The 24,011-nt window shown below is 50.8% G+C and overlaps 1 protein-coding gene across 2 annotated transcripts in view; it reads left to right on the forward strand.

The window, feature by feature from the left end:
- The first annotated feature begins 2,690 nt into the window (after nt 1–2,690).
- KIAA1671 (KIAA1671 ortholog) overlaps nt 2,691–24,011 on the forward strand; it is a 179,853-nt gene continuing 158,532 nt past the window's right edge. The window contains exon 1 of one of the 2 annotated variants that reach the window (XM_054695194.1): nt 2,691–2,730. The gene's annotated coding sequence lies outside the window, so the exon portion shown is untranslated. The remainder of the gene's footprint in view (nt 2,731–24,011) is intronic. The other variant, XM_054695196.1, reaches the window with a different exon arrangement.

The raw sequence follows: 24,011 nt of genomic DNA on the forward strand, positions 1-24,011 counted from the left end.
ATAGACAACTGGCAGGTGGAGGGCACAGCCTGGCCAAAGGCCTGGCATTGAGGAAAACAGTTCAAAGAACATAATGACTTTCACCCTCAAGAAGCAGCTAAATGACAGAAGAAACAAAATGGATAAATATGCATTAATGAAGAATGCATTAATGAAGAACGTGGTTTTTGCCAAGGAAGGTGTGGGTTCTAGAGCTACACTTTTCAATAAGGTAGCAGTACTCCATGTGTGGCTATTTAGATTTAAATTAATTAAAATGAATAAGGTTTGGAATTCAATTCCTTGGTCATGCTGGCTATGTTTCAATTGCTCAGAAGTCATCTGTGGCTAATTCTGGACAATGCAGATATAGAACATCTCCTGAAGAAAGTTCGACTGGACAGAACTACCAGGAGTCTAACAGACAGCTAAATCAGGACATTTCCTGGGGGAGGAGGCAGAAGATGGCAGAGGAGGGGTTCCGGGAAAATCCCTGGTTGGCACTGTCCTCTATCCTCAGGAAGAAAAACGAGGGCTGGCCATGGGAGTGGGGATGTTGGCTCTGGAAACTGTGTATAACCTGACACCCCTTTGGTCAGGGTATAATCTGTGGGTGTGTGCTGGCTGGCAGCCTCTCACCTGCAGGGAGGCCACAGGAATGCAGGAGGAAACCAGCTAAGGTGGCGCTGAAACAGGAAGTCCCGCCCCTTCTGGTTCAGGAGGACTCTGGAAGTTGTAGTTTGTGGTTTGAGGGTCACCTCAAAGCTTGACAGGGGTGGAAGAGCTGGGACTGGGCTGCACGCATTTTGGGGTGAAGAGTTGGGGGAGGTAATGGTCAAGGCTGGAGATACATCTGGATTTGAGGCTTTTGGTGGGGGGAGTGGGCAGGGCCACTGTCTTCTCCCCTCCTATGCTTAAGTTCTGGCATAGAGAGGTGCCAAGATGGAAGACTAAGTTGGCTGGGGAGCTGAGAGATGTGGACCATACAGTGAAAAAGAGCCTTCAGCCCCTCGCGTTCTGGTTAACAGAGATTTGCCCAGGAGAGACACGGCGTTCCGGGAAGGTTCGGGCGGAGAGGGAGCAGATGGTATGCTATCAGTTGTTGGGTTTTCATCCATTTAGCCCAATATTTACGAGCTTCAGATTGACTGAGTGCTGACTATGTGCCAAGCCCTGCTCTTGGAAGTGAGGAGTGAAGAAAAGAGACAGAAGCCGGTGCCTTGGGGAAGTCCAAAAGGAGAGCTGATAACAAGCAATGATTTGCCTTTGGTCATATAACACACGTGTCCTGTAAAAGCCCTGATTAAAGGGGGCTTCCAAGGGATTTCACTGGCAAGCCAGCCATTCTCTGTCTCCTATCTCTCAGACTTCCCCACTGGGGAGTGCTAGTTATATTTAAAAGCTGCTGAGTTGGGTCCTATTGATGGCTGGATTCAAGACTTCCAGATGAGAAAGGAGACTATGCCGGCGTGAGACTTGATCTGGTCTCTACCTCACTATCTGGGCTCCATCGCTGTGGGCAATTTTATGAGGGAGACTTAGGTAGCTCCCTGGTGAAGTGGGGGGTGGTGGTGACCCTAAGTTCAAAAGGATTGCTGTGCAGATGAAATGAAATAAAGGATATGGTGTGTCAGTCCTGTACAGGAGGGTGCTTTCTTCTCTCACACACATAGCAACATATAAAGATGAGTAAGAGCTCCTGGCAGTTCTGGACATAGAGCGATATTCTTCTCCTCTCCCTGCCTTACAGTAAGTGCACCTGGTTTGAGATCCTCCAGTTATTCTTGCTCTTTGCATTTCCTTAGAGGCACATGTCACAAATGCAATTCAGTTTACCTGTGCAATTATTTCTCTTGAGTCTTCAAGGTTGTCTTTCTTTTTATACAATAGCTGGGGTACAGGCCAGAGGCGCGGGAGGGCTCTTGAGTCTTTAAGCTCTACCAGAGCTTGCATCCTGCTAGCTACTTTACCGCTGTGTCCTGAATACCCAGCATACAGATGGTGTTAAGGATAGCGAAATGCATTTTCTTGTCCATGCATTCTCTTGTCTAGAGTGTCTCAATTTGTACAAAAGCCTTTATATTCGTGCTTCCCCCGCCCGGCCCCCCACCCAAGCAATAGCAACAGGCCCAAATAGAAGGTCCCTTACAGCAGGCGCCCCAGAGGGGCCAACACCCTCCTGCCAGGCCCACCGATCCCACGTGCATCCCCCAGACCGCCGCGAGGGGGCGCCAGCACTTTGTGCAGACCCCGCAAGCCTCCCGGTCTGCACACACCCCCTAGCAATTCAACAGACAAGCCTCTGCGGGCCGCCTCCGGAATTCCTGGGGGTGCGCTAGGCTCTCGGGGTGCAGACCCGGCGGCGGGTCGCTGTGGGTTGGGAGGATTCCGGCAGGAGCCTGGGGATGGCCGCGTGAACTGGGGTGACCGGGACCATGAATTGGGCGCTGCCGGATTGGGGCTCGGTGGCCCGGTACACTTCCGGGAGGAGTGTCGGGGCGCAACGGCGACCTCTGACCCGCCGGATCGTCCCCGGCCCTGCAGCCAGCCAGCGGGGCTCCCGTCCTGCCCGCCGCGCTCCGCCCCGGGCTGCTCGGCGCAAGCGCCGCCGGCCGAGGTTCCCATGGCGACGGGGGCGCGTCCGCGCCCGAGGCCCCGCCCCCAGCAGGCTAGGCTGCGCGAAGCCGGGCGCGGGCAGGTGCGGCGCGCTGCGGGCAGGTGGCGGCCCGGAGGGCAGGCGGCGGCTCCAGGGTAGGTTGCGCGGCGGTCGGGGGGGTGGGGGCCCGCCGTCAGCCCCCCAGGTCCCCGCGGGCCACCGGGGTGCGCAGGCGGCGGCGGGCGAGGGCCGGCAAGTTTCTGATCGAATGAGGCCCCTGGAGAAAAGTTGGCAAAGTTGACCCGGGAAGAGGCGGGGACCTGATGGATCTCCCCGGGCTCTGGGTCCGTGAGCAGGGGGTATCCCGATTGGGGAGCCCGGAGAGGTGTATCTTGAGAGTTAGAAGTGGATCACGCGGGATCAGCCCGCACTGGGCAGCCGGGGGATCCCGCGCCACCCCACTGAAGTCGATCCCGGGGAGTCGATCCCGGGGAGGGATCGGGCGCTGCAGGCCTGGGGTCCCACAGGATTTCCAGCCCGGGGGGACGGTGGCCTGTGATTGGAGACGGGAGCTCGTTGGTCCGTCACTCCCAAGCTGCATTGAGTCTTGGGGAGAGGACACCGAGAGGAGAACTGGTGACCAGGAGGTGGGGTAGCCGGAGATCCGGGTAGCCTAGATCCTAGATGTCTAGGATCTAGACATCCCTGCGTATGGAAACTTGGGGTGGGGGCGCCGAGGGAGGCTGAGAGATCCGGTGGGTAGCAGAGGCTGTAGAGAGCGGTTGTGCGGCAGATCCCAGCCACCGGACTACCATGTGCCCTACGGGCCCGGCCTGCTTTTCTTCCCACGCGCCTTCTCATTGAAGAGGCGCCCTGAGGGGATTAGGATCAACGCTGCCCCATCCCCCGCCAGTTCCAGGATGTCCCGTCGGGTACCCCCACCCCTCGAGCAGCCCCGCCCGGGGCTACAGGCGGGGCCCTCCGAGAGGGAAGCAGCTCATTGACCTCCCACCCGAGCTTGACCTTTACGCACCCTCCTGACACACTCGCTTCCAGCTGGGTGCGGCGCCCTGAAACCCGGCCCTGGGTTCCGTAGCGGGGCTGGGGACCTCCGCGTGCCGCTAAGCGCCTAGGCGGCCCGGGCTTCCTGCCTGGCGGGACAGAACTTTGTTTAGCCAGGAGTAGCCATTACCTTTGGAAGGAAAAGGGCTGTACCTGTTGCACAAAGAACTTTTTCTTTACAGTTTCTTTGTGACCTTGTGCCAAACACTTAACCTCTCTGAGCCTGGATCTCTCCTATGGACAAAAATGGGATTGCATGGGGGGAGGGGTGTCACACTCCTGGGTGACTGGCAGGAGTACTAGGTATTAAAGGTATGAAACAGGCAGGGCTCTGTAAATATTGGAGGGCCCTCATTCTGTGGTGCCTCCCTTCCTGTGTTCCATCCCCTGTGCTTCCCTCCTGTATTCCAGGGAAGGCTCCAGAAATCCAACTTGTCTTATCTAACTGCAGGACTAAAGAGATGTTTAACTTGAGCTTTCTTTTAAGGAGGGTGTGTGAGAAGGCTGAGAGGTGAGTGAGGAGGGGTAATTGCCCCTCTATCCCCTCTTGCTGGGAGAAGCTCTGGACTTGGGCTAATCAGTAACCAGGGCATTTGGACAAGGCTTTTCTTTTGGCCCAGCTTTCTCTTTGTTAATCTACTGAGGCTCCTGGACAAACATGTGTCCACCCGCAGACACTGTGTCTTATCCCTGGGACAGTTCCCCAGGGAATCCTGCAGACACTAGCCCTGGCCTTGGTGGCTTTAGGAGAAATCCTTGGGTGCAACTATTGGGGAGAAGTGAAGGTTTCAGTACAGTGTCTGGGCACACGTTTCATCTAAGGACAAGTCGGCTCATTCGGCGAACCAGTGTGTGTATTGAGCACCTACTATGCGGCAGATACTACAGCAATGTAGTTGTGGTCCAGCGCAACCAAGGATCTGCTCTCTTGGCATCAGTTTCTAGCAAGGGAACATCCAGCTGGTTCTGCAGTCCAGCGTGGCCGCTGTGCTCATTCTTGATGTTGGGAGTACTGCCTTCACCCCAAGTTTCTGAGATGGGAGGGACCCCACCTTGGAGGTCCTAGGGCTGACTTTTATTCAAGGCTGGTGAATGGAGCAGCCCCCTGTATGACCCTGAGTATTTCTCCCCTTAGCATTCCCAGAATACATCTCTGACCAACACCGAAAGGAGGGCCTCGAAATATATGAAATGTGTGCGCTTTCATTCACCCAGCACTTATTTCAAGACACTGTGTCAGAGAGCTAGCGGTCATAGCCTTAAGGATAAACTTATGAAAATGGGAAGTTACCTGGAAAGGGAGAACTGGGCTAAGGGGAGCAGGGGCTGATCCCTCTGGCATGGGGAGGGGCAGGGGCAGGGAGTTTGATTTCTGGGAGAGCTGCTGGTCAGGACCAGATCAACCATTCTCAGGGGGATGGACTTTATTCCAGGGTAGAGGGGCATGGTGGGAAGCTTCTGCAGAGAGTGATGGGTCTGTTGTGTGTGTTGAAGTTTGCCCTGTCCTTCCTGTGCGGAAGTGTACGGAGGTTGGATGGGAGAGGGGTGTGTGAGGTTGCAGACAGGAGAGTGAGGAGGCTGCTACAAAAATCTAGGTGAGAGATGATGGAGGAGTAGACTTAGATGGAGACATAGGCCAGTGTTATAGAGCGCCTCTCAGATGAACGTCCCTCCCTCAAGGCATAAGTGTGGTCTGGGATGGAAGCTTTCCCCAGGAGAGGGTCTTAAATACTGCGTGAGTATTTAATTCAATTCAGCAAACCTTTCTGAGCACCCACTGACTGCCGGCTGCCCCAGGAATGGCCCCTAAAACATCCCAGTCTTCAGGGACATCACACTTCTAACCCTTAAAGGGGCTGGGACTCATTATTCCCATTTCACAGACTCAGGATTCAGTGGTGTGGTGAGGACTTTTCGAACCACCAGTGGCAGAGAAGTGATTTGAACTTGCTTCCAACTTGCAACTTGTGGACGTTTCAGTCCACCAGGTTTTGTTGAGAGTCCCAAAGGGTGGTAAAATTGAGTTAAGGTACAGCAGGGGTAAACCTCGTGAAGCTTCTAGAAGGTGACAGGGATAGCAAGGAGGGAGCTAGTCAGGAAGTCTTGGGGGCAGACCCTTCTGTGGCATGTCTTGGCTGTGGCCTTGGGCATGGTACTTGATTTGAGACTCAGCTTCATTATCTGAAAGTGGGCTCATGATAGGACATTTCACTTCCTTAAAGGGTTGCTTTCGGGGTTGAGTGAAGCAGCGCAGAGAAAGTGCCAGGCATTCTGTGCTCACTAAGTGGTGGGTGTGATTGTTGTCATTATAGCCTGTCATCAGGATGTGTTTCAGGCAAGTGGTGCCTCTCCCAACCTGGGGTGTGCATGTGTGTTGTGCGTGCGATGTTCAGGGGGCCAGGACCACAAGTGACACTTGGGTGAATTTTAAAGGATGAGTAGGAGGCAAAAAGGAGGGGGACATTTCAGATAGAAGGGGCAGCACAGGGAGAAGGCATTGCCCCTTGGGAGAATTATGTGCTACTTAGTCTGCCCAGGAACGAAAGGTGTGTTGAATGACAGGCCAGGAAAATTCTCTTTATGCCCCCTGCCACTCCTTAAATGCCCAAGGCTGCAAGGAGGTTTGAGATGGAGAGGAGGGCTGGAGGATCCCTTTCCAGGAGTTCATATTGCTTCCCCCACCCACCCATCCAGTCATAGGAGTGTGAACCCAGATAAATGCCTCCCTCTCTTAGAGCCTTGGTTTCTTTGTAAAATGGGGTGATTGGAAAGAAGGGAGGTAAAGCACTGGGTACATCAACACAGTGCTGTTCATTGAACCCTTCTTTGACCAGGCTGGGTTAAACTCTGTGTCCCTGTCTTATCTTTTACAAGCCCAGGCGATGCCTACCTTGTGGGCCTTGGGCAGTTCATGAAATGCAGTTGGACAGATTCTGCCACCACCACTACTCAAACTCCTCCTTTCAAAGGAAGTTGCCGAACTGTTTAAATCAAGGGTCCATGTAGGCATTTTCCCCCTTCAATGTGATGAATATCATGAACAGCTCAAAGTATAATTCAAAAGAACTGCCCTCAGGAATTCACTCTTCAGGAATCTGGTCAGCTGGATAGGAGGGAGTGGGGCCGTGAGTGTGGAGATAATTGTGGACTTGACTTCTGGAAAGAGTTATCTCTGCTGCATTAGTTAATTGCTCAGTTAAGTAGCCTTTGAAATGTCCTGTAGCCTGGTCTCCATTATATAAGACCTGTCCCCATCGAGTGACCTTTGGGTGTTTACATCATTGAGTCAGAAGTGACACATACACACAGTGAGCATGCCTGTATATGTGTTTGCATATTGTATGTGTGCGTGTATATGTATATTGTGTTCTGGAAATAATGTGAAAAGCACCACACATCAAAGATGGCAAGATGATATTGTATCAAGTGAGAATGAGTCTCCCACCCCAGCCCTTATCATACTCTGCTGATTATCCAAGTTATTTTTAGGTCCACTCTGGAAACAGATGGAGGGCATTGATCTTTGGGCTACCACTTACTGTGTGACCATGGGCTGGTGACTTAACCTCTCTGATCTCCAGTTTCTACGTCAATAAGTGGGAATAATAATGGGTCCGACCTGAGTGCTGCTGGAAGGAGTAAATAGAAGGGTCCCATTACTTGTGGTGGCCTGAACTTTATTAAGCTCCATGAAGGCAGACATCCCAACTTGTCCTCACTGCTGTTTATGAAGCTATATGTAGACATACCCTTTTAAAATCAACAATCATAAAGAATTTCACACATAAAATTAAAGATAGATTTGGGCACATTCCAATTTCAGAACGTGTTGACTCACCCACTCTTTTAAAACGATGAGTAATGCTCCAGCACATGAAGGTACAGGAGTCATGGACCAGATGCCCCCATTGGTGGCCATTGAGTTGTTTCTGTTTTTTTTTGCTGTGACACATGACACTGTGGTAAACACATCTTCGCGGGCAAGTTGCCGTCGGACAGATTCTGAGATGAGGAGCTGCTGGTGGATTTGGCCTGCTCCTTTTCCTTCCAGAGCAGCAGCACCATTCACTCTCCTACCTGCCACCCCTTTGTATCTTTCAGAATGAGGGAACAGTGGATGACTGTCTTATCAGTGGCTATGGGACACAGCCTCTGGCGTGACAGTAGGGACGGTGCTACTTCCTTTAAGGGTACCCTGTTTTGTGGCCCTTGGATTTTAAGCCAGCCTGCTGGGGACTGTGGCTTGCAAGTGTACTTGTTTCTTTCTGGAAATACATGGTTCTTATATTAGTTTTTTCTTTATGATAATACGGTATAACAAACATCTAAACTGTAGTGATCCCTAGCAGCAAACATCTGTTTCCAGCAAGGGTCAGCAGGTGGCTGGCCTGATCTGAGCTGGGCTGGGCAGGCAGACTGGACGCCAGATTTTGGGCTGGGTTCGTGTCTCCCTGCATATTCTTCACCTTGATACCCAGGCTGATGGTCAGCAGCCAGACAGGGCATGCTGCAATGTGGTGGACAGTAGACCTCAAGAGCTCCACGGGAACCCCCACCATCTCAGTGAGTCTCCACTGGGAACCCCTGGTCCTCACATCTGCCCACATTCTGTTGGCCAGAGCCAGTCACATGACCAACCCCAAATCAAAGAGTCGGAGGAGCCCTGTACTCCTCTTCTGGAGGCTGGGAAGGAGGGAATGAGCATGTATTTTCTGAGCAATAATACAACTGCTCACATCAGGTTTCTGATGGGGCAGCATGGATGGTTGCAGGGGTGGGGGCCCTGCCAGGAGCAGGGCGTTGAGAATCTAGCAACAGGGCTCTGGGTAAGGAGGTCTGATTTGAGTTTATAACCCAGAACAGCACTTCAACTCCCTGAGCAAAGGTTTCTTTGTCTGGAAAATAGAAATGATGTGCCCTCTCGGGCAGAGCGGCTGTGAAGCTTGAGCATGGTCGGATAAGTAGCCGCTTGGCTGGGCAATGTGAAGTCTGAGGGCGAGGGGCGATTGTCTTCAGATGATGTTTCTCTGGACTTGGTTTATAACTCCCGCAGCTGTGGTTCCGTAGCCATTGGGGAGGGAGAGCACAGTGAAGCCAAGGGATGTTGTGGAGGGATTGATCTAGGTGTATCTCCCAGCTATATGCCCTATAGCGTGACCTTCAACCAACCTCTTCACCTTCTGAACCTCTGTCTTTCCAGATGCAGGGTGCTTGTGCCCTCAACAAGAAGGACTGGGTGTAATAGATGATAAACAAATGGTCATTGTGAGTGTGGAACTGAGGGTGTCCTGAGGCGGGTGGAAGGAGCAATTCTGAAGAATTGGATATTTCCAGTTTCCTTTGGAAATATTGCTGGGGATCTGGATTTGTTACAGATTAAGAAGGCCTGGGTTCAAATCCCTGTTCCATCACTTTCAAGCGTGTGACCTTGGGCAAAGCAGTTACCCTCTCCCTGCTTTAGTTTCTTCATTTGTAAAATGGCAATAATAACAGGAGGTGGATGAGCATTGACTGAGTTAATACACTGTGTCTGCTGATGAATGTACAGGTGCTAACGAGTATTGTCATCATTACCAGTAGTATTATGAGTCTATGAAGGCCCAGTGTGGTTGCTGCTGGTTCTGGGAGCCACCAGGGCCTTGGGAGAAGGCATGAAGAGAGTGGTTTTAGGATTCCTGCTTCTGAGCTAGGGTTTCCCCCTCTTCTGTAGGGTAGATTGTTAATGGGTTACTGTTCACCTGACTTTCTCTCCCCAGGACAAGCCTTTTTAGCCAGAGAGGGACAAAGGGCCTTTACTCGCTGATCAGCACTTTGGAACCTGAGGCAGGGTTCCACTTTGGAACCCTGGTCTTGAAGGGAAGTCATGGAAGCTCTGCATTTAAGGGGTGATCACACAGCCCCTGGTGTAGAAGCATGCAGCTGACTTCAGGGAGAACTTGGTTTTGGGCATCTGCCAGAGGTCAGCTGAACTAGGTGTAGAATTAGAAGTCACTCACTTGTCCCTTCATTCACTTGATAACATTAATCTTGTATCAATCACATGCCAGGTCTGTGCTGGTGACTTCGGGGAAATGGGGTTCTGCTGGATGTTAGGGGTGGGATTCTGAAGGAAGCTGAGGGATAGGTGGGGTTTGAGGGCTCAGGGGTGGGATTCCTGTGTGATCCTGGGCAGGCTGGTTCACCTCTCTGAGCACTTCCTCTTCTGTGGAGTGAGTCTCAGATGGGCCAAGGTGTGCTTGGAGGTCACCCATGCATTTGTCTGTACCTGGTGGTTTCTGCCCTGGACCCTTTGTGTTCAGAGGTTTGGGAGAACTGTTTGAGGGAGGCCACCTCTCCTCCATCTGCTAAGGACTGGCTTTTGGAAACACTAGTATCATTTATAGTAAAATAAAAATAATATGTAGGAAGTATTCATTCAGTCCTGGGCATTGTGCTTATTTTCTATACATGATTTTATTAGATTCTCATACTCCCATTTTACAGATGCGCAAACTGAGCCTCAGGAAGGGAGTCACTATCCTGGTCACTAGTAGGCAGGGGAGATGTGGCTCTGTGAACCCTGACTACAGCCCCAGTGCCCTGACTCTGTCCCTTTGCTGTCTTTCTGATGGTAAATACCAGATTTTCTAGAACTGGAAATTCCCCTTGTTTGGTCCTATTTCCAAGGTATCACTGATGTGTGACTCTGGGAAAATAACTGCCTTTCTGAGCCTCAGTTCCTCTTCTGCAGAAAGATGCTAAGACTTACCCTGTGAGGCTGTTGTGGGATCAGATAAGACCCTGCACATAGTAGGCACTTTAAAAATGGGAGCTTTTCCCCATTAAAAAAAAAAAAACAAAAAACAATTTAGGGTTTTAAAAGAATACGTGTAAGTTACCCCAAAGAATTCCTGTATGAATTTTCCTTGTTTGCAGTAGTAGCAGAAATAGAAACAATAAGTCATAAAAACTGATAAGGAGCATTGATGGACTGGCCCTCATATTCCAGTTCCTTTCACACATGGGTTTGTGCATTATTCCACCGAGTCCTTTCTTCATCTATAAAGAAAGGGGCTAGTGTCCCCATTTTACAGGTGAGGAAACTGAGTCTCTGAGTTGGCAGTGCCTTGCTGGGAGTTCCAGCTGGTGGCAGGCCGGCACCAGCCCTTATGCGTGTGAATCTCACCAGTGGGTCCTGCCTGCTTGAGGCACAGCTGTGTCTTCAAAGGCTCCAGGTCAGGGCTGTGGCTTCCAGCCAACTCAGTGTTGATATTTCTTTTCTTTTTGTTTTGCTTCCTCAGTGACAAAAGCCCTTTTTGGGGACCGTCCTGTTTACCCATGGCACGTGGTGAGACACTGGCGGGTGAAGGAAACTCAGGGCGTCCAGGGCCTCCCGGAGGAAGGGGAGGTCAGGAGGGTGTGATGGGTAGCCGAGGTCACTCTGTGAGCTCATGCTCCGCCTGCCAGGACATGAAGTCTGGGCCACGGTGATCCCTGCGCCCGATGAGCCCTACCCAGTGCCCCGGGCAGGGCAGGGAGTGACTTGGTCGGGGACCTCCCAGGGCCCTTTGGCCTGGGCAGCTGCCCAAGTCTGTCTCTCCCTTTAGTGTTAGGCCACAGCACTGGAAAACTCCTGTCTTTGTTTCTGAAACTGATTGCCTTTGTGCCAGGGACTGTGCTTGGCACATGAAGGGGGCCTCCTTCAGGGGAGAGAACAGAGAGTACATGGGAGTAGGTTCAGGGCGAGTGTCAGGAATCCTGAGGGCCAGCACTGGCTTCTTGCTGTGTGTCCTTGGATAAGCTCCTCCCCCATTCTGGGCTTTTTTTCAGTACAGGGGAATTGAATGAGTAGATAGAAGAGCCTCTTACTCCTGCTCCACCTTTTGAGGAGAATCAAAATCAGTCCTTTAGAAGGTGGGACCTGGAAAAACCGCTGTTTGCTGATCCTGTGCCAAGTGCATCGTAAGGGGAAATAGGAGTAAGCAATTCTCTCTCTGGGGGAGGTATTAGCCACACATCCTCTCTTCAATCCTCAGAATTACTCCCATTGTTGGTATTACTAACCCTCTTCACAGGTGAGGAAACTGAGGCTCCAAGAGGGAAAGCTGTCCCCAGTGCTGTTCAGCTTGAAGCAAGAGGTGGCAGATTTAGGGTTTAAACCCCTGGTCTGCTTCCTGCAAAGCCCCGGCCTCCTATAGAAACAGTGCAGCCACCTCCTTCTTCCCAGCTCCCTCTCTGCCCAAGGGTCTCCTGTCATCCTGTCCTTTCCTCTTTTGGAGAGTTGATCATTTCTGCCCACCCCCCTTTTTTTTTTAAAACTGTGCATTTACTGTATAACAGGGTCTGGGCTAATGGAGGAGAGATGGGGAGGCTGAGAGCAGGTGCTGGGGACAAGGATGTTGGCGGGAGTGTCGGGGGGGGGGGGGAAACATAGGCCCCAGGGGGTGCTGGGATGGACCTACCTTCCCCTCAGCCTTGAAGCTAAACCTTGAGGATGAGGGGAAGCCAGGGACATGTGCCTGGTTACTGTCAGCTTAAACTCTGGAGGGGAGGCCAGCACTTCCCAGTCTTGCCTTCCTCACAGCCCCTCTGCTTTCCTCCTCTTTGTTCTTTAGGAAGAGGGTTTGGGGGTGGGGGAGGCAGCAAAAAGCTTTGGAGGAATTTTTGGAATGTCCAGAATGCCAGCTGATCCAGCCCAGTGAGCCATCTTCCCTGGCTTTAGTTGGGATCAGCTGGGCTTTTGTGGGGGCTCCAGGTGTCACTTAGTACCTGTTCAGGGACCTGAGTCGTCCCCTGGAAGGTGACTCTTTGGTGGCCACCCGCAGGGAAGACCCTGCCTGGTTTGGAGCCATGTAGCCCAGGGGTCACCTCCCGCCTCTGTTTCTCACCTGCCTTGGGAGTGGCTTCCTCCCCCCTGCCTAGGTGTCCTCACCTGTGGAATGCGGGTGCTGAGGCCTGCCTTCCAGCCTGGGGGAGATCTCAGTGAGGTCACTGGGGCAACTGGAATTTGATGTCAGGTGGGTGTCTGTTAGGTTGGGTGGTGATGTGAGATAAAGTTCCCACTACGTGCATGCATGTCTCTGGAGGACTGTGGGATCCCCCTGCTTTTCCTGATTACCCTCGGTGTCCCCTCTACCTTACGAGGCGGTTACGTCCACACCTGACATGTGGTTGCAAGAGAAAACTGTTTAAGCGAATGACAAACTTTCTGTCCATTTATTGACGTAACATTGCATCATAACCTCACGTCAGTTTCCAGTGTGCTTCGTTGAGAATTGACGCCAGAAGTCACTCCTAGCTGCCCTCTTATCATTTTCCCCTTTTTCCTGACTTACCACCCTCCTTGCCTCTGATAACCGCTAATGGGTCTTATAGTTCAGAAGTTTGTTTTTGTTTTACCTAGTGCATCTGTTTGTTTTCTCCGAATAGCACACATGAGTGAAATCATCCGGTGTTTTGTCTTTACCTGCCGGGTAAAGACATACCTGTCGGTGATGCTACTTCACTAGCATAACCCCTCTAGGTCCATCCATGTTATTGCAAATGGCAGGAGTTCCTCTTTTTATTAACTGATTAGTCTTCCATTGTGTATATATCACACATCTTTATCCATTGCCCAGCCAGTGGGCACCGAGGTGATAATAGTCTTTGAACCCCACATTCTAAAGATGGCCAGAGCCGCTATTTTGGGTGTGATTCTTAGAGTGGCGATCACCCGGCACACTTTCATATCGATGGAGAGGTGTCGCAGCTTCCATACTGATGGGCAGATGTCAGCACTGCGTCTTGGGGTCCTGACTCTGTCATCTCCCAGCTCGGTGACCTTGAACACATCACTTCTCTCTGAACCCAGGTGTCCTCTGCAGACTGTGCGGATTCAGTGAGTTTATGTCTGTGAAGTGGGGAGACAAGCCTGGCACACAGCAAATCCTTCTCGCTGGCTCTGTTTTGGATGTACACATAGCGTTTCTTCTCTTGGGATACCAGCTCCTTTCTAGGAAGGCTCTAATCTACAATGGGGGGATTAGGCTGCAGAGGGGGCTGGCCCAGCAGTGCTCATATTCATTTCTGAAGTGAGGGCTGCTCAGAATGGGGGTTTGGGCCTGGTGCTTTGGCCCACACAAAGCCCTCTGGGCACATTCACAAGCCAGTTCTGATCTCTATCACTCAGAGATGCTTCCTATTCCTGCTGAGGCCTGGTCCTGGTCCAAGCTGAAGCTGCTGGACAGTCCTGGCAGGCTGGATGGCCCCAAAAGATGAACTCACCGGGGACCCTTCCTTCTCCAGCAGCAGTGGCTTCAGGGGGATGGGATCAGCCCCACCTGGGAAGGGGGTAGGGTCGGCCAGCCTTCTTTCAGAAGGTCTGAAACTAGGAGGTCACCTGGACCCCAGCAGGGACCCAGGGGGCTGGAGAGAGGAAGGGGTTACTGGAGTTGACGTTCAGAGGTGAGTTTGGGGTGGGGGACATCCCGGGCGAGTGTGCTGTCCATTACTATTTCTGTTCATCCTCTTCAGCTGCTCTGTAGGATGGCTGCTGAGCCTTGGGGGTACTCCTGAGGCCCTCCGGATTGACTGCTGTACCTCCAACATGGTAGCCTCTCCCAAAACTGGAGATGACCAGTATGGCTGGTGTTACGGAATGGGCATTAAGTTTGCACACAGAAACAGTATTTTGGGGGCGTGGGTTGTGAAGGAAGGATTTTGGCTTGTAGGCAGAGTTGGGAAGGTAACTGGCCTGTGTCCTGTAGGCTTGGACTGTGGCCTGGGTGTATCCTTTACGTGTTTCCAGAGGAACTTTTTTCGACAGTGCTTCCAAAGTGAAAGTGAACCTGGGGGAGAGATGGCTTCCAGAGCTTGTCCAGAGTGAGGTGGGGGGGTAAGGAAGGCAGCTGGAACAATTCGGGGTCTCAGTTGGGCTTTCCTTCCATCAGAGATCCAAACTCATGCTAGAGAGGGATGCTCAACTTTAAATATAACTCTTTAGGTGGCTCTTATTACAAAAATTAAAAAAAAATACAGAAGCATGCATTGTAGATTATAAATAAGAGAAAAAACAAAATAAAAATAAAATCATCCAAAATGTTACTACCCAGACAGGTATCATAGTGGATAACACTAAAATCACAAGCTTAGTGTTCACTGAGCACTCATTAAAGGCTTTACATGCTTTATCTCATTTCACCCATGCAGAAAGTAGTTCCCATGAGAGATTTGAATTCAGGGCTCTATACTCATGAATACATGGTCAGAACCACCCCAAAGATCTGGTCACCTATCAGTTTTCCTGTTTACCATCTATCTGCTTTTTCTATTCATTCTTCTATTTACCCCTCCACCCATTCATCCAACCATCCACCCATCCACCCACCCATCCATCCATCCGCCTATCCATCCACCCTTCCTTCCATCTACTCACCCACCCACCCACCCACCCACCCACCCATCTGCCCTTCCTTTCATCTATCATCCATCCATCCATCCATCCATCCATCCATCCATCCATCCATCCATCCATCCATCCTTCCACCCATTTATCTGTTCATTTAGTCCAACTATTTATTGAGCACCTACTCTGTGTCAGGCACTATTCTAGGTTTCGAGGAGACAGCAGGATTCAGTGCTTTCGTGGATCTAACATCTAGCATGGAGAGGCAGTCACACAAACCTAGTAGTAAAACAGCATTTTAGATAGTAATTAAAAGTGGTGATGAAAATAAAAGCATTGTGAAAGATGGGTGTCTGTTTTAGGTTGGGTGGTAAGAGGGATCTTTGAGGAACTGAACAATGCTGAGTCCTGAAGGAGCCAACTGCAGCAGGGACAGAGTTTTGGGCAGAGGGTCTGGCAAGTGCAAAGACGCTGAGGCAGGAGTAAGCTGGGAGTTCAGGAAGAACCAGAGGAACAGAGGGATGGAGGTGGAGGCATTCAGGAGGATTATTTCAGGCCTCTGGGGCCAGGCAGGGCAATGTTAATGGTAAGAGTGGTAGCCCTTGTGGTAGGATCTGATGTGGATATTAAAAAAGATCCTCTGGCTGCTGAGTAGAGAATGGACTTGGGGTCAGGGGCAGGAGTGGAATCCTGGAGGGCAGTGAGGAGGCTGCATTCTTGCTGGTAGGAGAGGATAGTGGAACAGGGTGGAGGACAGGCCTCCCTTTTCCCTACTCCAGGTTATCAGTGTCTGCCCCAGTTTGCAGTCATATGACTGTATATTCATTCCTCTAATGTCTGCCTCCCCTATAAAACTGTAAACTCCAGGAGAGCAGGGACTTTGTCCTGCTCACCACTGTGTCCCAAGTAAAGTGCCTGGCATATTGTAGGCGTGCTCAATAAATATTTGTTGGATGAATAACTAGTGAGTCTCCAAGAAATATTGGGTGAAAATAATGAAAGTGAATAATAGTAATGACCAAATAATAGTAGCAGCCCAGCCTGTGTTGAATGGACCATGCTAGACTCCTCTCCCTCCGGTGCCCCCTGGTCCACCTGCTAGCCACCTGCCCCTCCTTGGCTGGCCTGGACTGCAGGAGTTTGGGTAGCTCTGGGAGGCCCTGTCACCTGGCAGGTCCCCAGCAAATCCCTGTCTGATTTTCAGGTTGTGCTCACTTTCAGGAAAGGACTTATCACCCGGACTTGGGTGTGGGTGGGGCAGGCTTAGGTGAGGCCTGTAGGAGGGAAAGCTGGGCAGTGGAAGACTGAGGATCAGCTTTCAAGCCCGACTTTTCCCAGCTAGAAAAAGGCAGGCTCCAGCCCCTCCTTGTGCCACCATGTGTCTGCATGGAGATGATGGTGACAGGTGACTTGCTACTGTCTAACGAACCCCTGGGGTGTGCTAGGCACACTTGGATTAGCTCAGCAATTTCTCAATGCAACTTCACCAGGTCTGAATGCTTCTTGTTTCCATTTTCCACATGAGGACACTGAGGTGAAGTCACTAGCTCAATGTCACTGAGATGGTGGGATTTGAACCCACCTGGAGCCTGCTCTTTGAGGATCGAACACATGAATTCCATGTTTCCCAGACTCCAATCACCCTTGTAGCACCTTGAAAACTTTTCATATTGTGTGCCATCTGGATTCTCATTCAGTTAACCTTTTCATGAACTTGATTCACTTCTTTAAAAAAAAAATCAGCTTTGTGGAGATATAATCCACATACCATACAACCCATCCATTTAAAGTATACATTTCAGTGTTTCTAGGATCATTTTAGAGTATTTTTTATGATCACAAAAAGAAATTCTGTATCCATCAGCTGTCTTTCCTCCTTTGCCTCTAGTGAGCCCAGCCCAGGAAACCCCCTCAAGGACTCTCTGACTCTATACATTTGCCTGTATTGGACATTTCATAAAAATGGAGCCGCACACGATGAAGTGTTTTGTGACTGGCTTCTTTCACTAAGCGTGTTTCCAGCGTTCACCCATGTTGTAGTATCTGTCAGTGTTTCACTCCTTTTGATGACTGAATAATATTCTTTTCTATGATAGACCACATTTTGACTCATTTTCTAAAACGGAACATAAATACCACTTTAAAAGATGTTTGATGGGTTAGTTGATCTAACATGCATGGAAATACATCACTTATAATAATAAAACATCTTTATCAACCTGTTAACCATCATAGACATCCCACATGCTGGTATATTTGGGGCCTTACCTTGTAAACTTTAAACCATCCACAGGGGAGCTGTTGGGTTGTATGATTATTATATTTTGGGTGATGTTTCACATTTTGCCCCATGAATGAAGAAAACATTCTGCTGGAACAGAGGAGACATTTCAGTTTCTCCTGTTTCTGTTGCTTCTTCAAGCAGTGATCTTGCTGTTACATTCAGTTTTGACCTGTGCTGTGGCTGTCACACCGTGTGCTGCCCCATCTGCAGATCAAGTGGAAGGAGAAAAGTGGCATTTCGGTGGGTCAGCTCAGTTGGGATGTGGCAATTTCATACAGCTCAACCTCAGGGGGACCCCACCAGATGGGCAATATCGATCCCTTTTTTGAGTTGAGAAACTGAACCTCAGAGAGGGAGGTGGCCCTGGAAACAGCCACGGCAGGAGGATCTGGGATCCAAAGGCCCTGCTCATTTCATACGGCCTCCCAGCCTCTGTTGGCGATGACACAGCTGACTCACCTGTAGAGGGTGGGAGCTTTGGCTTACTAATTTATTCAGCCGTGAGGATGGGTTTCCCTGTGCCATCCGCCTGATTTAGAAGGGCTCTACCGTGTGCCTCGTGGGAAGTGGCAGGCATTGGCGAGGCAGCTGGCTGGGGGCTGAGCAAGTTTATTGAACTTTGGTCTCCAGGGCCTTAGACAGCCTGGTCCCCCCTGGCCCTGTTCTGAGCCAGCCACTGGAGCTTGGCCCTGCTGAGCCAGGACTGAGCCTGGCGACTCCCCTAAGGAGGGTCGTCATTCCCTGTTTATGGAGCAGGACAGGACGGCAGGATCCCCAGGGGCAGGCATTGGCTACAGGCCCTCCCAAGGCTGTCTGGATTTTTGTGCTTTTCTTTTGGAGGCTTTCCTTTCTAGCAGAGGGACCAAAAGAGTTGGAGAGGGTGAATGTTTCTCTTGAGGTCACTTAGCTGGGCAGGGACAAGATATCAGAATTCCTGCTTTCTAATTCCTGCTTCTTTTTACCTGACACCCCAACCCTCTCATCCCTTGCAGGGACTGTTTGTGCTGCCCCATCTAGCAGGAGTGAGCTAAAGCTGACTCCAGTGCTAAAGCTCAGGAACTGTCTGGGTGGAGCTCGAAAACCCACTGGCTGCCCGCCAGTCTTGGGCGCTCCCAAGTGATGCCTGCCCACCCACCAGACAGGTCAGGGCACGAAGTTGCTCTCAGCACCCAGGGAGGAACGGGTTTGGGCCCTTCTCTCGCAAGCTGGGGTGCACCTGCAGCTCAGCCCAAGGGCTGCTGTGTCTAGCTGGGCCTGAGTCTGCTGGACTTTGCAGGAGAAATGCCACCAGGAGGGACCTGGGCTGAGAAAAGCCAAGAGTGAAGACCTTGGGCTTCCCTTCCCCAAGGAACAGAGGCTTCCAGGGGCCCTTTCAGTCAGAAGGGGGCTAGGCTGCTGGATCCTTGGGATCCCCAATCTAGTGAGGATGACCACAGCTCCATAAAGAGGATGCCAAGTCACAACACCCCCATTTCCATTTCCTTAGCTGCTGAATGGGTGTGACAGGGGTGCCTGATTCAAGGACTGTTCAAGGACGGCATATAGTAGGTGCTCAGTAAAGGGCCATGTCATCAGAGGAGAGAAGCAGCAGAGCAGGCGGGTTCTGGCATCCAGTAAGCCTGGGTTCAAGACTTTGGCTTCACCACTTGCTACTTGTGTGACTCAAGTGCACCCCTCACTCTGTTTTTCCCTGTCTGTGTAACAGAAGTGACAGTAGACATCTACCCCCCTCCCAGGACGCTGTTGTGAGGGTTGATTGAGAGACTGCCCATGACATTCTTACCCCTTGTCAGTGGCAGCTGTGACTATGTTACTAGCAGTAATTAGGACTAGCACTACCAATGTTTCCAGAGCGTGAGCATCCATGTGTATTTGCTGGAGGACCTGGAAACCAGGGCAGGTGTACTTTGAGAAAGAGGTGGGTGATGGGTGGTGGGTGGTGGACTGGGTGGGTGATGTGACCCCTTAGAGGCTCTTGTTACCCAGGACTTATAATAGGATTTGGTCTAGTCCGGGGACTCTGTTTTCTGCTCCTGCCAAGACTGGGTGGCCTGGTGAGACCAATGGATAGATGGTAGCTGGGTCTTACCCCCAATGTCTGCCTGATGGGGGCAGGGGGCATTTCTCAGGGAAACTGTGAGTCTGGAGCAGAAAGGCCTGAGTATATTTGACACCCTTTAACCCTGTGGTTACCTGGCTTCCTTCATCCCACCCTTGGGACCCTGGGGTCTGATGTGCTGATAGTTGGGGCCATGGACTGGCTTCCCCTTAGATCATAGGTTGGTGGTGTGGGAGGGAGGAGGGGGTGCTGAAGCCCAGAGAAGGCGAGTTCTTGGCCTGTGTCACCCAGCAAGCAGAGAACTCTTGGCCCTGGGCTCCGGGCAGGGACATACCATTTACTGCCAACTTGGCCTCCATCCTCACTGGTTTTAATTTTTCCTCTTCTTCACATGCAGTGTGTAGTTTTTATTCCTTACTCATACAAGACACCTGCTACTAATCACACCCCAGGGCCAAGAATCCACCCCCCTGGACACATATTTTTTCATGTAGGTGTCCTCCAAAGCTCAGCGCTCCAGCAGGCAGTGGAGGAGGGCTGGTAATAACAACTGGCACTGTAATAATAACAGTAAACATACATAACACATCTGGTGAGCTGTGTACTCTGCGAAGCACTCTAGTTCCTTCCTTTTACCCTCCTGTGGCCCCATGAGGCAGGTGATTGATTATTTTTTTACTCATTTTACAGAGGAGGAAACTGAGGTGTGCTTAGGCAAAGCAACTTGCCCAAGGCCACCTAGGCTAGTACAGGGTAGAGCTGGGATTTGAACTCAAGTAGCTGGATCCCAAGCCTGTGCCCTGGAACCAGATTTTAAAAATCTCTGTATTTGTTGTGATGACATGCACACATACCTTTGCCATCTTAACCATTTTGAAGTGCAGAATTCAGTGGCAATAAGCCCTGCACGCTGTTAGGCAACCATCACCACCATCCATCTCCAAAATGAAAGTGCCCCTGTTACGTTCTCACTCTCCACTGCCCACTGTCTTTGGCCCCGGTAACTACTCTTCTATACCTTCTGTCTCTGTGCATCGACCCCACTCTCTTCTTCACCTTCAGGGGGCTCCTACAGTATTTGTCCCATGTACCTGGCTACGTGCACCTAACATAGAGACCCTCAGATTCATACAGACTATCACGTGGGTCAGATCGCCTTCCTTTTTAAGGTTGATAGATATCCCACTGTGCATGCACACCACCTTTCGTCTATCCATGCGTCCACCAGAGGCCTCCTGGGCTCCTCCTGTGCTTTCATTATTCTGCACAACGTAGCTGTGATCATGGGGACACGTGTCTCTTCAAGACCCTCCTTTTTTTTTTTTTTTAAAGATTTATTTATTTATACATACAAGAACTGGGCTACAGGCCAGAGTTTGGGGAAGTGAGAGGATTCACCAGAAACAGAGTGGGGAACAGAATAGGCAGATCGACTGAAATATACTGCTGAGGGGAGCAGCAGGTGAGTCAGGAGAGGTCTGCTGTGCCATGTGGGTCACCTCTCTGGCTGGGGATTGAACTCGTGCTGCAGTGGCAATGAGCTTCATAGGTTGCATCTTAACCCCTTGCACCACCAGGGAGGCCCCACAAGACCCTGCTTTAAATTCTTGGGGAGTAGGTATGCAGATCTAGAACTGTTGGATCATATGGGAACTCTGTCTTTATTTGGGGGAGGCACCATACTATTTCCCATAGCGACCGCACTATTTTATGTTCCCACCAACAGTGTCCAGGGCCCCAGTTTCTCCACATCCCACTGACACTTGTTATGTTCTGGGCTTTTGATACCAGCTGCCCTCATGGGTGTGGCTGGGTGCCTGATATTTGTGGGAGAGTTTTAGGATACATACTTGTTGGGTCCTGCTTCTGTTAGAATGACTTTTGCATCATGGTAAGTTTTCTGGATATATTTTGACCACTCCCCCTGGGATGAACTTTCTCAAGATGTACCCCAGTGACCCATGGGGACTGACCTAGGTTGGAGGCTGAAGAAATGTTAAGGAACCACTTCTCACTGACCCAGGGCATGTGTCTTTTTAGGAAGGAATGTTTAAGGCCCAATTCTTCTGTAGTGTGTTCAGGGCACCAGCACCCCTGATCCTCACTCATTGGGAGAAAAGAGGCAACAGAGTCCCTTGGACTTGACTGTCCAGTTCCCCTGGGGAACTTTTTAAAAAGTGCAGGTGCTGGATGCACCATCTAGAAGCTCAGACTCAGTGGGTCTGGGGTGGCAGCTGAGTCTCTGTATTAAAAGAAAAAGAAAATACTCCAGGGAATTCTTAGGGGCGCCTGGCCAGAGAGGTATAACCATGCAACAGGTCACTCAACTTTGGCTAAAGATGAGGAATTTATCACCGAATTACCATCGGGACCCTTGTGAGTGCACATCTTCATCTTTGCTAGAGTGACTGGGTGAATAAATGATTGAGTGCAGGTCCCCAAGCTCCATCGTTCACACCTTGTTAGTGATTTCTACCATGTAAATACACCTCCTATGTTATTGCTCACCTACTGGTTCTTTACTGTAGTTATTTAGTTTTTGAGTTTTATTGCTTTGCCTGTTTACATAGCTGCCTAACTTTGGGAGGACTTCACCCCGCCATATGTGATCAGGCCTCCCCCTCCACAAAGCTCCAGTGCCACTACCCTGCCCTCACCTCTCCCCCACCCTCCTCTCTCCCTCACCTCTCTAGTAACCACTATATTATTCAAAGACACGAAGAATTTGTTCTTCTTGTATCGCCTCACCTAATGTCTAGTCACTTGACCTAGTTACTTCACTGTCAGTATGTATTACTGACTTACTGTTGATTGAAAAAACTTGCATCTTTGAGCATAAATAGAAGCTGACCTTAAAATTACAAACAAAAAAATAAACCAACAGTGTCATTGGATTTCAGTTAAATAAGTGCTGCTGTGGGATTTGAACCTGAGGCTTGGCACATTTTGTTCAAAAGGGTGATGAGCAGGTATTGCCCAAGTGTTGGGGACGGGCAGGCACCCAACAGACACCTTCTCCTGGCTGGCCCTACTTTCCTCCCATGAGTCAGAGCTGTGTAACGTCCAGCGCTTGGCGTGTGTGCCTCCCACACTGGAAATGCAGTTACTCCAGGGCATGGGTGGGGGTCCCAGTGGGCTAGGCCTGTTTCCTCGCATGGCTGTCGCTGGAACTGCCTAGTGGGTTTTGGGGTAACCTGAGTCCACACCCCTTGCCCTGTGATGACCCTATAACCTCAGAGGAATGCAGAGGTTTTTATCTACAGGTTCGCTGAACTGAGACAGTCCCTGCCAAGGTCAGGCTCTTGGTTGGGCGTAGAGCCCAGTGGACACGGGCCTAGCAGCGGGGAGTCAGCAGGGAGAAAGAGTCTCTCCTGAAGGGCCCCAGGATGCAGTGGGACCTGCATCCTGGTTTCTTGGATGACTGGTGGGGAGTCCCGTGGTCTGGGTGTTGGCTTCTGCTTCCTGGTGTGTGACCTTGGGTGAGTCCCTTGACTCTTTGAGCTCCCCTTGGTGTACCTAAGAGGTTAGTTCATTTGTAAAGTACCATTCCTTGCTTGTGGACCAATCAGCTCTGAGCTGGTTGCTGCAGGAAACCCTCAGCAGAGATCCCTTCCTGGAGGGTGCTGGCCAGCAGGGAGGCTGACATTGCAAATGAATGGGAGAGGAGCAGGACAGAAGCCTCTGAAGAAAGTCTGGGGATATACTTTAGCAGAGGGTCACCTCTAGCTTTTATGAGTAAAGTATAATAACCACAATCATTATACTGAGGAAGATTCATTAAAGTTGAAACCTAGGAGCCTCCCTGGTGGCGCAGGGGTTAAAGTCTCAGTGCTATCAAGCTATTGCCATCCATTGTGGCCTGAATTCCACCTCCAGTCAGGGAGCTGACCCACGAGGCACAGCAGACTCCTCCTGTCTTTCCCGCTGCTCCCCTCAGCAGTGTATTTCAGTGGATCCAGCTGTTCTGCTCCCCGTTCTGTCTCTGGTGAATCCACTAACCCCCCCACCTCTGGCCTACACCCCAGTTCTTATATGAACAAATAAATAAAAATGAATCTTAAAAAAAATTGAAGTTGAGATCTGAAGGATGTGTGTGGCAGGGGGTGATGGGGTGGAGGGTGTTATTCCTGGTAGAGGGAACAGCATGTGAGAAGGCTTTCCAGTGGGAGCACAGCAGAGGTCAGTGTTACTGGAGCAGAGTATGCAGAGGGGCAGTGGAGGCTGAGGATAGAATCTGTGGGACTGGGGCACAGAGCCATGGAAAGCAGTGCATTTAATTCTAGGCATCTTTGGGGGATTCAGCAGGGGCATGATATGATTGGATTCCCTTTTGGAAAAAGGTTATTCTGACTGTAGGCTGGGGAGGAGCGTGGCAGTGACTGACAGGTGTATCTGCTTAAAAGTTAACCCACAAGCACATTTACTTCCCTTGAGTGTGGTTTTTATCTTCCCACCCCTGGCGAGTAGGTAGGACAGCACTAATATTCCCTGAGGAAATGGAAGCCCAGAGACGCTGAGCAGTTTTCCTGGGATCACACAGCTAGAGTGAAGAGGTTCGGGTCCCTTGCCAGTGACTTCAGTTTGTGAATGGTAGACACACCTCGAGGTGACTGTCCTCGCACCCAAAGGACACCTCAAGGACAGCTGGGGTTCTGGGGCCAGGGAA

The sequence above is a fragment of the Talpa occidentalis genome, unplaced genomic scaffold (assembly GCF_014898055.3).
Source record: "Talpa occidentalis isolate TD23 unplaced genomic scaffold, MPIMG_talOcc4v2.1 talOcc4.14, whole genome shotgun sequence".
NCBI lineage: Eukaryota > Metazoa > Chordata > Mammalia > Eulipotyphla > Talpidae > Talpa > Talpa occidentalis.